Consider the following 14,755-nt stretch of genomic DNA (forward strand, 5'->3'; position numbering starts at 1 on the left):
AAATTCAGAGTGAAATTGAAGAAAGTAGTGAAAAACCACTAGACCATTCAGGTATGACCTAAATCAATTCCTGTATGATTATCTAGTGGGAGTGAGAAATAGATTTAAGGGACTAGATCTGATAGACAGAGTGCCTGATAAACTATGGACAGAGTTTCGTGGCATTGGCTAAACTTATAGGTGGTTAAGTAAATATCTATGGTATACAAAGCCATAAGACTCCAAGGAATTCTGGACTGCCTACATGAGGAAGCATGGTCAGGAGAAATATTCCAGCTATCAATTCTTTCAGGCTCTCCACCACAGAGCCTACTGACCAAATGTCCTTCCTTTCCCTGGTCAGTTCGCATCCGGTGACTGAATGACACAGGGATAAAATGGCCTAACATTTTTACTTTCCTCTAAAAAGAAAACTCAGAGGGACAATGTTACTCCAGAGCTCTTATTAAGTTGAATGAGGCTTTGTTGGGCCTGAATCACAGTTTCAATTGTACCCTGCCTGATCCTGTTCTGTCCATATTCCTTTCACAAGTGTTGATCTCTAGAGAATATATGGCACTCCAAACTCTGTCACTTCTTCTGCTTCTGGAGAACATACTATAAGACAGTTTAAAGAGAAGTGGTTTTAAAATGCAAGTAATAAAAATTTATAACCAAACTAGCCACCTCACTGGTAATAAAGGCATCATCATTTTTAATAGTTGGAGTACAGACAGTCCCTGGCAAAAGGTGGCAGTTCAATTGCTAAAGCCAGAGATGAATCTTGATGGTGTATGGGTGGAAAGGAATGCATTAGATGACTGGCCAGGTATTTGAGACATGCAAAATAAATAGTAGATGTTAGGAAGTGTTATTATATAATCACTCCTGAGCATGATTAATGCTATCTAGAGGAAATGAGCATTTGGGATAAAGAAACTGGCACTTGAAAGACAGATATAGAAGCCTGAGGGTCACTTTGACTACATATAAAGAATTTCTAATCTTCTCTAAGGGAAGGGCAAAGAAGGCTGAATAGAAAATTCAAAACTGTGGTTAAACTTCAAAGACAGGTAAGCACTCAGCCAAAGTAACTTTATTATTATGCCAAGATTAGCGCTCTGGCTGGGAAAAATGAGACCTTCACACATAAATCTTATGAATCTTCTGAGCCTGATCCATCCTTGGTAAGCGTTAATATCTTCCTCTAAGCTGAGAAACAGTGCAGAGCCTTTTCTTTCATAAAGCAGCAGTCTCTAGGAATGAGAATTTACCTTGCCAAATAACCCGAGCAAAAGTCTTTCTTTCCCTTTAGGTTAAATCTATAATCTTTTTTCCTTTACTACTGAAAACAAAACTACAGGGCATTGTATTAGATGTAAATCAATAGTATTAGTGATACTAGTGTTAATCCATTGACATTTTAAAGAATATATCCACAATTAATTGTTTCACGATTCATAGAAAGCCAATTATTTTTATGTGAGTAAAAAATAATCATTTACATGTATTTAAAAAATAAAAACAACCAAAAAAAACCTTGAACATAAACCTCAGGATTTTTCTACCCACCATGTTGTCCACTTTGCCTATGTGCTGTGCTGCGTTTAGTCGCTCAGGCATGTCTGACTTTTTGTGACCACGTGGACTGTAGCCCTCCAGGTCCCTCTGCAATGGGGATTCTCCAGGCAAGAATACTGGAGTGGGTTGCCATGCCCTCCTACAGGAACTCCTTCCAACCCAGGGATTGAAACCAGGTCTCTTGCATTGCAGGCATATTCTTTACTGTCAGAGCGACCAGGAAAGCCCCCAGTTTGCTTATAATTGGTGTTAAATGACAGAATAACCCAGATGAGAGTAACCTCACCCTGAATAAAAAAAGAATGAGCTAAAGCAAAAAGGTAATGCTAATACTTAGCTAACCTTTATCTGGAAGGAGCCATAGGAATACACATAAAAGGGTATTCCTATGGTTGAAAGTGAAAGTGATAAGTGCTCAGTCATGTCCAGCTCTTTGTGATCCATGGACTGTAGCCTGCCAGGGTCGACTGTCTGTGGAATTCTCCATACAAAAATACTGGAGTGGATTGCCATTTCCTTCTCTAGGGGATCTTCCCTTCCCAGGGATTGAACCTATGTCACCTGCATTGCAGGCAAATTCTCTACCATCTGAGCCACAAAGGAAGCACCCTATTCCTATGGTTAGGGTCCTTAACTAGAAGAATTGGAAAATAAAATCAAACAGAAAAGATTTGTTGTCTTAGGAGCACTATCCTAAAGTCTACTCTTAATACTTGGTCAGGACAGCATGAAATAGTATGGCTCATTAAAAGGATGGCTCATAGAGGTGTAAACAAGGCAATGACTCTCATGACTAAAGTTGTAATGGAAATGATAGGAGAAAGGATTTACAGACTGAAGGAAGTGGACACAACAGAGTGTGGCAAGATTATGTGATAGATGAGTATATTCTATGGGAAGATTTGGTTTATACACATTTATCAAGCCTACAACAAACTCACTGGTGGAGCACCAGCACCACAAAATGTTCAGTGTGTCCTACTGTTGAGTGAAAACTGTATAAATCTTAATTATGTTGAATTCATTCACAGTGCTTTTTAGGTCTACTATATGTTTCTACTTCTCTGTATATTCATTCTATTAATTTTTGAGAGTGTGATATTGACACTCCAACTAAAAATCTGAATTTATCTGTCTTAAAAAAAACAATTGCAATATGTAGAAGAACTATATTTAACCTTGTGTATTTTCCAAGTCTCCTATAATGTGTTATCATATTTTCACAATAAAAAAAATGAAAACCTAAAAAAAAAAATCAGTGTGGCTCTAAACTTAATTCCACATAATTAAGATTTATACAATTTTCGCTCAACAGTAGGACGCTCAACATTTTGTGGTGCTGGTGCTCCTTCCACCAGTAAGTTTGTTGTAGGTTTGATAAATGTGTATAAACCAAATCTTCCCATAGAATATACTCATCCATCACATAATCTTGCCACACTCAATACAAGTCAAGGCTGTCAATAGGAAAGACTGTTGCAAAGCTTAAGTCACTAAAAGAAATTAAGATGAGGGATTCCCAAAACTATAGAAGCAAGTGAAAGGACTAACAGCTTCCATAGGGAGGCCAGAGGTCCCTAAGAGACAGGAGGAAATAAACTGCAAGTGGCAGGGTTTTTTTTGTTTGTTTGTTTGTTTGTTTGTTTTCCTCTTCTATTCCTGTATTATGAGGACACCTGGTTCCCCTGAACTTAATTTTTCTCAAGTCTTCAGCTAACAGCAGCAGTTTTTCTTATGGAAATGTTTTCCTTAAGCTATGTCAGTGAAACTATGTATTTGCTTTGGCATCTGCCTTTCTTCAAATCAGTTCCCCCTAAGACTGACCTTTTTTTCAAACCTTGAGCTAATAATGACTCACAAACCAGTACATCTTACTCATGGAAAAGTTTTCTTAAACTATATTAATGAAACTATGTATTTGCTTTGAAATCTGCCTTTATTCAGGATTCATGTCAATTGTTTTATGGCCAGAGATGACTCCTCTTGTGCCATTCTACCTCAAAATGCATGTTGTGGGAGCAACTGGGACAACTATCTCAGTCTAGAGGTGTTTCTTTTATCTGATTAGCACTTTGCTAACAGATATAAAATGCCTGGCTAAAAACTAACATTACTTTACCAACAAAGGTCCTTATAGTCAAAGGTATGGTTTTTCCAGTAGTCATGCTCAGATATGAGTTCGACCATAAAGAAGAATGAGCACCAAAGAATTGATGCTTTTGAACTATGGTGTTGAAGAAGACTCTTGAAAGTACCTTGGAATGCAATGAGATCAAACCAGTCCATCCTAAAGGAAATCAACCTTGAATATTCAGTAGAAGGACTGATGCTGAAGCTGAAGCTACAATATTTTGGCCATCTGATGCAAAGAGCTGACTCATTGGAAAAGACCCTGATGCTGGGAAAGACTGAAGGTAGGAGAAAAGGACAATAGAGGATGAGATGATTGGATGGCATCACCAACTCAGTGGACATGAGTTTGAGCAAGGAGCGACATGAGTTTGAGCAAGGAGCTGATGAAGGACAGGGAAGCCTGGAGTGCCACAGTCCATGGTGTTGCAAAGAGTCAGACACTACTGACCAATTGAACAATAACAAAATACTATCAAGGAGGCACTCTTTCTGTCTCCTTCTGATGTCTATGTCAGAAGCTTTCTCTATTTCTTTTTATATTGCAATATGTAGCATGCAAATAGCAGAAAATAAAAGATTAAGAAAAAATATTGAAAGAAGGCAAAGTGGTTCTTTTAAAGGGAGAGAAGAGCAAAGATGAGAACTACATCTTACTTCTCAGAAACTATAAAAGAAAGAATATTGTGGATGGAAATATTTCACATATTGAGAAAAAAAAGAAAACATCATCAACCAAAAATGCTGTATCCTACACAATTATTCTTCAAAAATGAAAGAGAAGACTTCCTCACACAAGCAACTTATGTGGGAATTTGTTGTCCAACAATTTGCACTTAAAAAATATTAAAAGACGTTCTTCAGAAAGAAGGAAAATTATACATATCAGAAACTCAGATTTGCCTTGAATACTGCTGGTGAACATGTACACTGGTGTGGCCACTATGGAATACAGTATGGAGCTTCTTCAAAAAGCTCAAAATAGAACTAGCTTTTTGTTGTTGATGATGTTCAGTAACTAAGCTGTGTTCTGCTGTTTGTGACTCCATGGCCTCCAGCACACCAAGTTTCCCTGTCCTTCACTATCTTCTGGAGTTTGCTCAAACTCACATCCATTGAGTCAGTGATGCCATCCCACCATCTCATCCTCTGTCACCTCCTTCTCCTCCTACCCTCAGTCTTCTCAGCATCAAATTCTTTTCCAATGAGTTGGCTCTTTGCATCAGATGGCCAAAGAATTGAAACATCATCTTCAGCATCAGTTCTTCCAATAAATTTCAGTGTTGATTTCCTTTAAGATTAACTGATTTGATCTCCTTGCTGCCCAAGGGATTCTCAAGAGTCTTCACTAGCACCACAATTCAAAAGCATCAGTTCTTCAGTGCTCAGCCTCCTTTATGGCCCAGTTCTCACATCCAAATATGACTACTGGAAAAACCAGAGCTTTGACTAAACCTACTTTTGTTGGCAAAGCAATGTCTTTGCTTTATAATACATTATCTATGTTTGTAATAGATTTCTTTCCAAGGAGCGAGCACCTTTGAATTTCAGGGCTGCAGTCAATGTCTGCAATGATTTTGGAGCCCAAGAAAATAAAGCCTGTCACTGCTTCCATTGTTTTCCCATCTATTTGCCATGAAGTGGTGGGAATGGATACCATGGTCTTAGTTTTTTGAATGTTGACTTATAAGCCAGATATTTCACTCTCTTCATTCACCCTCATCAAGAGGTTCTTCAGTCCCTCTTGCTTTCTGCCATTAGGGAGGCATCATCTACATAATTGAGATTGTTGCTATTTCTCCCAGTATTTTGATTCCAGCTTGTGATTCACCTATCCTGTCATTTCATGGGATGTACTCGGCCTAGAAGCTAAATATGCAGGGTAACAACATACAGCCTTGACATACTCTTTTCTCAATTTTGAACCAGTCTCATGTTTGACAGAATTTTGTCTAATGAACTTTGGTTTGTGTCTGGTTCTAACTGCTACTTCTTAACTTGCATACAAGTTTCTCAGCTTCTCTTACATGCTAAGTCACTTTAGTCATGTCCGACTCTTTGTGACCCTATGGACCATAGCCCACCAGGCTCCTCTGTCCTTGGGATTCTCCTGCAAGAGTACTGGAGTGGGTTACCATTCCCTTCTCCAGGGAATCTTCCTGACCCAGGGATCGAACCTGAATCTACTTGTGTCTCTTGCATTAAGAAGCAGGTTCTTTAGCACTAGCACCACCTGGGAAGCCCATAAGGTGGTCTGGTATTTCCATCTCTTTACGAATTTTCCAAAGTTTGTTGTGATCCACTCAGTCAAAGGATTTCTTTTAGTCAGTGAAGCAGAAATAGATGTTCTACTGGAATTTCCTTGTTTTATCTATAATCTAATGGATGTTGGCAATTTGATCTCTGGTTCCTCTGCCTTTTCTAAACCCAACTTGGTTCATGGACTGCTGAAATCTAGCTTGAAGGATTTTTAACATTACCGTGCTAGCATGTGAAATGATTGAAATTATATGGTAGTTTGAGCATCCTTTGGCATTGCCCTTCTTTGGTATTGGAATGAAAACTGACCTTTTGCAGTCCTGTGGCTACTGTCAAGTTTTCCAAATTTGCTGGCATATTGAGTTCAGCACTTTCACAGCAACATCTTTTGCAAGTTAAAGTGAACATGTTAGTCACTCAGTTGTGCCTGATTCTTTGCGACCCCTTGGACTATAACCCACCAAGCTCCTCTGTCCATGGAATTCTCCAGACAAGAATACTGGAGTGGGTTGCAATTCCCTTCTCCAAGAGATCTTACCAACACAGAGGTAAAACCTGGTCTCCTGCATTGCAGACGGATTCTTTACTGGTGGAGGATTCTGAGCCACCAGGGAAGCAATATCTTTTAGGATTTAAAATAGCTCAGCTGGAATACCATCACCTCCACCTGCTTTGTTCATAGTAATGCTTCCTAATGTCCAGGTGACTTCACACTCCAGGATGTCTGGCTCTAGGTGATTGACCACATGATCGAGGTATCAGGGTCTTTAAGACCTTCTTATATAGTTATTTTGTGTATTCTAGCTTCCTCTTCTTAATATCTTCTGCTTCTGTTAGGTCCTTGCCATTTCTGTCCTTTATTGTGCCCAACTTTGCAAGAAATGTTCCTTTTGCATCTCCAGTTGTAACAAAGAAATCTCTAGTCTGTTTTATTTTTTTTTTAATTCCTTAGGATTTTCTTTTCTTTTTTTTTTTTGTTTATATTTTTATTGGCACATTTTTAGAATTAAGATGATTTTAATGTACATTTCTTTTTTTTTAATTTTATTTTATTTTTAAACTTAACATAACTGTATTAGATTTGCCAAATATCAAAATGAATCCGCCACAGGTATACATGTGTTCCCCATCCTGAACCCTCCTCCCTCCTCCCTCCCCATTCCATCCCTCTGGGTCGTCCCAGTGCACCAGCCCCAAGCATCCAGTATCGTGCATCGAACCTGGACTGGCAACTCATTTCATACATGATATTTTACATGTTTCAATGCCATTCTCCCAAATCATCCCACCCTCTCCCTCTCCCACAGAGTCCATAAGACTGTTCTATACATCAGTGTCTCTTTTGCTGTCTCGTACACAGGGTTATTGTTACCATCTTTCTAAATTCCATATATATGCGTTAGTATACTGTATTGGTGTTTTTCTTTCTGGCTTACTTCACTCTGTATAATAGGCTCCAGTTTCATCCACCTCATTAGAACTGATTCAAATGTATTCTTTTTAATGGCTGAATAATACTCCATTGTTCTACATTTAACTTCACATCACTTGCAACTGAGACAGTTTTAACCCTTCCTTTCTAATCAGACGGCATTTTATTTTTTTTTTCTGCTTTTATTGAACTGTCTTGAATTTCCAGCATGATGTTAGAAAAACAATGATGAAAATGGACATATGTGTCTGGTTCCCAATATTAATGAGGATATATCCAATCAGTCATTGTTATTATTTTAAATGATGCTATTTTGTAGATGCTTTTTATCAAGCTGGAGGAATGCTCTTGTAATCATTGTCTGCTAAGAATTTTTACCTTGAGTGGGTATTAAATTCTGTTAAACATTTGTTTTTGCCTCAGTTGATATGAATATGATTTTTTTCTTATTTAGCCTGTTACTGTGGTGAAGTTCTTTCAGTCAACATTCAACCAAAGAAGCAGTGAAAGATATAACATCAGAAAATCATGTCTTATGGGTTTCTTCTCTATTTTGCTTCATTCATTCGATGAAATTGTATTGATATTATTTTTCAATCATGTTCTCAGTATTGAAATAGCAATTAAACATGACCTCTTTTTTGATGATTTAATTGTAGCAATATGTTAAGAGATAAAATAGAAATATGTATGAGAAGCTATCATAGAAGTTTCTTAAATTCAGTGCCAAGGAACTTTTTACATAAGAAGCATCAGTAAGTTTGTTAAAAATTGCTGATTCATGACCACCAGGCCTGTAAATCATAATCTCTCAGAGTTAAGAGTCAGAATGCTTACTAAAAATACTAAGTGAACTGTAGAATACAGAGGAGATAACAGTATTTTTTCTTGGTAGTGGGAGAACTTGGAAATGAGTGATGATAAAGAATAAACTTGAGGATGACTTTACCTGGCTGAGAAAAAAAAGGGAGTGTGAGCATTCCTGTATAGAAGAAACAACATTTGGTAAGAAATACAGGTGTGAACATGCAAGGTATATTTGGAAATTCCAATTAAATACCCAGGGGAGACAGTGGTAACTTATTTTATAAATGAGGAAGTTCAGAAACAATATACCCAATCAGTTCAGTTCAGTCACTCAGTTGTGTCCGACTCTGCGACCCCATGAACGGAAGAATGCCAGGCTTCCCTGTCCATCACCAACTCCCAGAGTCCACCCAAACCCATGTCCATCCAGTCGGTGATGCCATCCAACCATCTCATCCTCTGTCATCCCCTTCTCCTCCTGCTTTCAATCTTTTCCAGCATCAGGATCTTTTCCAATGATTCAGCTCTTCGCATCAGGTGGCCAAAGTATTGGAGTTTCAGCTTCAACATCAGTCTTTCCAATGAACACCCAGGACCGATCTCCTTTAGGATAAACTGGTTGGAGTTCCTTGCAGTCCAAGGGACTCTCAAGACTCTTCTCCAATACCACAGTTCAAAAGCATAAATTCTTTGGCATTCAGCTTTCTTTATAGTCCAACTCTCACATCCATACATGAGCACTGGAAAAACCATAGCCTTGACTAGACGGACATTTGTTGGCAAAGTAATGTCTCTGCTTTTGAATATGCTGTCTAGGTTGGTCATAACCTTCCTTCCAGGGAGTAAGCATTTTAATTTCATGGCTGCAATCACCATCTGCAGTGATTTTGGAGCCCAGAAAAATCAAGTCAGCCACTGTTTCTACTGTTACCCTGTCTATCTGCCATGAAGTGATGGGACCAGATGCCATGATCTTAGTTTTCTGAATGTTGAGCTTTAAGCCACCTTTTTCACTCTCCTCTTTCACTTTCATCAAGAGGCTCTTTAGTTCTTCTTCACTTTCTGCCATAAGGGTGGTGTCATCTGCATATTTGAGGCTATTGATATTTCTCCTGGCAATCCTGATTCCAGCTTGTGCTTCCTCCAGCCCAGCGTTTCTCATGATGTACTCTGTCTAGAAGTTAAATAAACAAGGTGACAATATACAGCCTTGACATACTCCTTTTCCCATTTGGAACCAGTCTGTTGTTCCATGTCCAGTTCTAACTGCTGCTTCCTGACCTGCATACAGGTTTCTCAAGAGGCAGTCTGGTATGCCCATATACCCAATAGTACAAGTAAATTCACATGACTAGTTATTAGTGCACTGGAAATAAAACCACTTCTTACAAATTAACTAGTTCTACAGTCTCTCCAAATATTTATAGACCTGTAGCGTTTGAGCTTCGGTATCATTTTCAAAAACACTCTGCAATTCTGCAAATGATTGACATAAAATAAAATGCAGTGACTCTTTAGGTACTGCAAATTGTCAAATGACAAGGACACATTGAACTACTTAACATTTATTTTTTACAGTCTCATTATGTACCTGAAGTGAAATGGGAAGCCATTGTTTCTCTCTAAAACTAGCTTGAAAACATCTTGGCTAGCATGTGCCGCTACAAGTCTTCTAAGAAGCCTGACAAAGTCTTGATAATATCAAATAGACAAATAGTTTAAGAAGGAAATTTTCTAGCCTAAAGTAAGACGGCATCCTGGCATTTTTTCAAAGTTCTTTCCTCAAAAGCATTATTTCCTTATTTATTTTTATTGTATATCTGCCAAGGTGTTTTCATTAGAGTTTCCACTTCTGACAAGCCTAAGGACAGCTGGGACCCTGCTGGCTTGAGGTTGATGCTGAGACATTTTCACAGAGTGTCATCTGTGTACCACAGTGCTGTAAATCTCAGCATTTCACGATCCCTCCTCCCTGAATTCTCAATGAGCACAGAGGGCAGCAGAAAGCACTCCTGGTGGGGTGATACATTCGAAGTTCTTTGTAAGAAGAAGCAGCTATAGGAAGGGGAAATGAAAGCTGCCAATGTGTAATTATAGCCCCAGAACAGGAACTTGTCCAAAACATGGGATTATCACTCTTCTTTCTCAAACATGTTGTTGCAGTGATTGGGGGCTTGGCATAGTACAAGGCTGGCATCAGATTACTCACTGGGGTAATCAGGGGAGAATCAACACTTCCAGTGAAGCTCTAATTTACATAATATCTTATTTTTCAGTTTCATTTCTTTCCTGAGTTCTACCAGCTTACATTACATTTTATCTCCTTCTATGGTATTATAGCCTTTTCCTTTTTTTGGAAATATCATTATTTTCTTTGATTTTATGAAAGTCATGTTTTAAAATATTCATTTATAATTCCTTGTGTAATTCATACAGTAAGTATTTGAGAGACTTTTGTTATAAATAAGTGCCTAAACTATTTTCTTTATGATTACTCATTTTGAAACGGGATCTCCTTTGTAGTCCTGCTGATTTCTGTAAAGTATTTCAGGTGATGGGGTGCAGGAGTGAAATAGGTCACTATGACAGAGCTCTAATGCAGGGCATAATTGTGATTAAGATACTCAGGACTAAATTTCTGAGACATTTCTTTCATGACTGCACCCTTGTGCACTTTTATTTATTATGATTACTACAGCCTTACTGAATAAAGATGTTTTGCAAACTTAGCTGGTTGAAGAGTTTACTGGTTTGCTAATTTATAATATAGTAATGCATACTAAGCTATCTTATTCAGTAAAATGAAAAAGATGTTTTATCTGAAAGTACAGAATCAAGTATAGTTACTTTCAAAATGCTCTGATATTTATAGTGATTATAAAATTTCTGCATGTCAGTTATATTTGCATTCATCTATTTTTGTCAATTTAACAAATACTTATTTAAGATTCACCAACATTAAGCAGGATATAAATTTTATTATCATGGAAATGGAGGATTCATTTGACTCTATAAATAGAAACTGTTTTTGAGATGTATAAATTAGCTGAAAAATAGAAATAAAATATATTTCAGCTTTTTTAGCTTTTAAAATTTTCTTCAGATAAAAGCAACTCACCTTGAAGCCAGTTTTTTTTTTTTTTTTCCCCATTAAGAAAGCTTTATTAATTAGAGAGCACATGTAGGTAAACTTTTCACATTTCAAGTCATTTCAAGGAGGCATAAACTAATCACAGTTATAAGAATTTTTTTTAAACATCATTTTTAGTAAAATTCTAAAATATTTGAAAATAAATTGAACAGCTGGACTAAATCAGGGCATTTTTTTAAGAGACAAAGTCTTTTTTTTTTTTTTTTCCTTTGGAAAAAAAGAAAAAAATGTGCCAAAATACACATAAGAAGTAATGGAAAAGTTAAATAATTTCTTTGTAAATAAATTGATAAACCACTGGAAGAAAAAGGAAAGCACTAGGCCCAAGTTGTATATTCTAATGGTATAAAAACAAATATAATTTTAGCAAAAAGATGTTAACAGTTCACCTAAAGAATATAAAGTGACTAACTCAAAAAAGTAAGCCACATTTTGTATTTACTAATAGATTGCTAAAATTCAACATATTTATAAATCAAAGGGGACTATAATTGCATATTGGAGGGTTGAAATGTCATTAATATTTGGAACATTCAATAATATATGACACTACTTTTAATAATATAAGCAATTATTTTCATTAAGTCAATATTTTTACATATATAAATATATATTCTTTGCAGATGATATATTTTAACCATTCTTCAGTGAGTATCATGTTTGTTAAATATTAAGTGAGATTTGTGTCAGGTACTCAGTGTTTAGAAGAATGAATCCAAAATGGTGGTTAGAGGAAGAAAAGCTCATGAAAAGAGACAAAGGAAGAAAAAGCCCACAAAACCTGAAGGTCAAGAGTGAAAACCTCCAGAGGGAAAAACAGGCCCAGCACGTCCCCTCAAGCCCTGGTTGGTATGGGGCAGAACCAATCAGGTTCCAGGGACCAGGGACCACTAAAGGGAAAGAACAAAGGACATAAAAAGGAAAATCTAAAAAGGGAAAACCTGCAGAAGGAGGTGGGACCACTCCTACAGGGTTGATCAGCTCTTACATCTCACTAGTGTATCACTCCATCACTTGTTTAATAAATCCTTCCTGCATGAGCTTTCATGGACTATTGGTTTACATTTTCATGACTACAAGACAAGGACCTAAGAAGAAACCGACTAGACATAAGTATGCTGAGTGAAAATGTTCAATGATGATCCGGTAAAGTCTAAGCAGAGAAAAAAAAAAGGGGGGTGTACAATGGTAGGAGATGTTTTAGTTTTGTCAACAGCTGATAGTTTTTTAGTCAGCAGAGAGAAAGGAAAGGGTGCCTGCAGAGGAAGTACAATCATCTATTTATCAGAGATAAAGGAGTCATATCATTAATGACACAAAAAGAAAATATTTGGCCTAGGAATTTTAAAGCTTCACCTCATTCAGGTAGGTGATTCATTTCCAATTTTGAATCTTGACCTATTTTTGGACCCTGATTCCTATTTAAAGTGTGACTCCAACTCTGCATTCTACAGAGCCCCAGAAAATTTACACACCATGAAGAGTATGCCTCTAGCTCTAATCATTGATTTTATCATCCAATTTGAGTCTAAAAGCCTTAGGCAATGGGGCTTTGGTCCTATCTATAAGAATTTTTACTTGCATACTTATTTTGGGGCTCCATTCAATATTTCTAGTTTACAGTTTTCCATTTCTAATAGTAATAATTTTAAAGTGCATTTATCCATAATTAAAATGGTCCCAATCATTTCTAATGTATAAGTGTGTGTGTGTATGCTGGCTAGGAGACAGTCTTACATGCATACGGTTTACAATCCAGTAGACAGAAGATGTATTGCCTAAAAGATATTAAATGCAAAAGCTGTAAATGAAAAATGCAGAGATTATGAAATTTAAATTATTTGGAGGGTGCCATTTTATTGTTGAACTATTGCACAATCTTATTTCAGCACCAGCCAATATGCTTATTGCATGAGTCCTTCAGACCAAAAAATGTACTGAAAAGCCATGGTGAGCTAGACAGTAATAGTACGCACTCTTTTCTTTGATTGTTTAATAAATTGTTGTTCAAAGCTGATGGTAGTTTAAGTTGAAAAGATAAGCATAGATATGATTCCAAATCTCTAGTAGATTTTCCTGTTAAGAAATGCTTGGATTATAATTTGTACAGGATGATGATAAAGCATTTATAATGCAAACATGTTGTTCCTTTTCTTCATTAATTTATGTAAATCTATAATTATGTTAAAAAATAATCTCCTCTATTAATTCTGTTTAATGAAATTCAAATTTTATGAATATTGTGAAGTAAATTGCTAAGCTACAGGTCTATCATTCTTTTTCTCCTCTAACAATGATGTAGTCCAGAAAGAAAGCAAGTCAGTCAGTCAAACATTAATATAATGTTAATGTTAGTGGTAAACCTTCTAGAAATCAAACTAATGATATTTACTACTGGAAGATTCCCTATGAATAGAATGCTTTAGGAAGATGTACCTTAAATATCCAGCAATGTTTATAGTAAACAAGTCCACAATCAATGGATTTCCAGTGCATGGCTTTCACCTGTTCTATGTAACTATCTGAGTATAAAATGGAGATGCTTAATAATCAAAACAGATTTATTTTTCTTTGTCACCAATGTACCTGCATATAGTAATTAGGGGATTTCCTATTCAATGTGAGTAAGAAACATCCAAAGTAGCAAGGACAGTTGACTTGACAATCCCTGAAGTCTCCCAGCTGTATTAATTCCTCAGGGTTATCTTAGTAAGGTCTTAGTAAGATCACTGACTTGTGTGAGTGTGATTCCAGCCTTTGTATTTAAATCCATCGCTGTTAGAAACTTATTTTCAAATGTACTTAAAAGTGATGTATGAAATTAATACTCCTAAAGAGGCTTTTAGGAACACCTGGTGGCTCAAATGGTAAAGGCAATGAGGGAGACCTGGGTTTGATCCCTGGGAGGAGGGCATGGCAACTCACTCCAGTATTCTTGCCTGGAGAATTCCATGGACAGATGAGCCTGGCAAGCTATAGTCCATGGGGGTCACAAAAACTAGAATATGACTGAATGACTAACACACACACGAAGAGGCTTTGAGCATTCAGCTGAAAAAGATGTATCTTTGTACTAATTGGGTTTAGTTTCCTCTGGAAAATTTGTAGTATTGTATAATGTCCTTTCCTGTGAGTTTCTCTTCCATTTTGATAATATCCATTTGATTTCACATTCCTTTTTATCTAATGTTACATTGGTTTGGGCATTTGTTGAATTCATTTTTTTACTATTATTATAACCGTAAGTTTTGATATAGGAGTTTTTTTTTTTTTCCCTCCTTATTTTGGGTCTCTAAAAACTCATTAACATATGTGAAAGTCAAGATTGAAGTTGAAAGACATACTGGAAACCTGAGACTATTAAAGTGGATTATTTAAACAAAAAGAAAGATTTGGGGAGCCCAGAATTTTTTCTG

The sequence above is a fragment of the Bubalus bubalis genome, chromosome 16 (assembly GCF_019923935.1).
Source record: "Bubalus bubalis isolate 160015118507 breed Murrah chromosome 16, NDDB_SH_1, whole genome shotgun sequence".
NCBI lineage: Eukaryota > Metazoa > Chordata > Mammalia > Artiodactyla > Bovidae > Bubalus > Bubalus bubalis.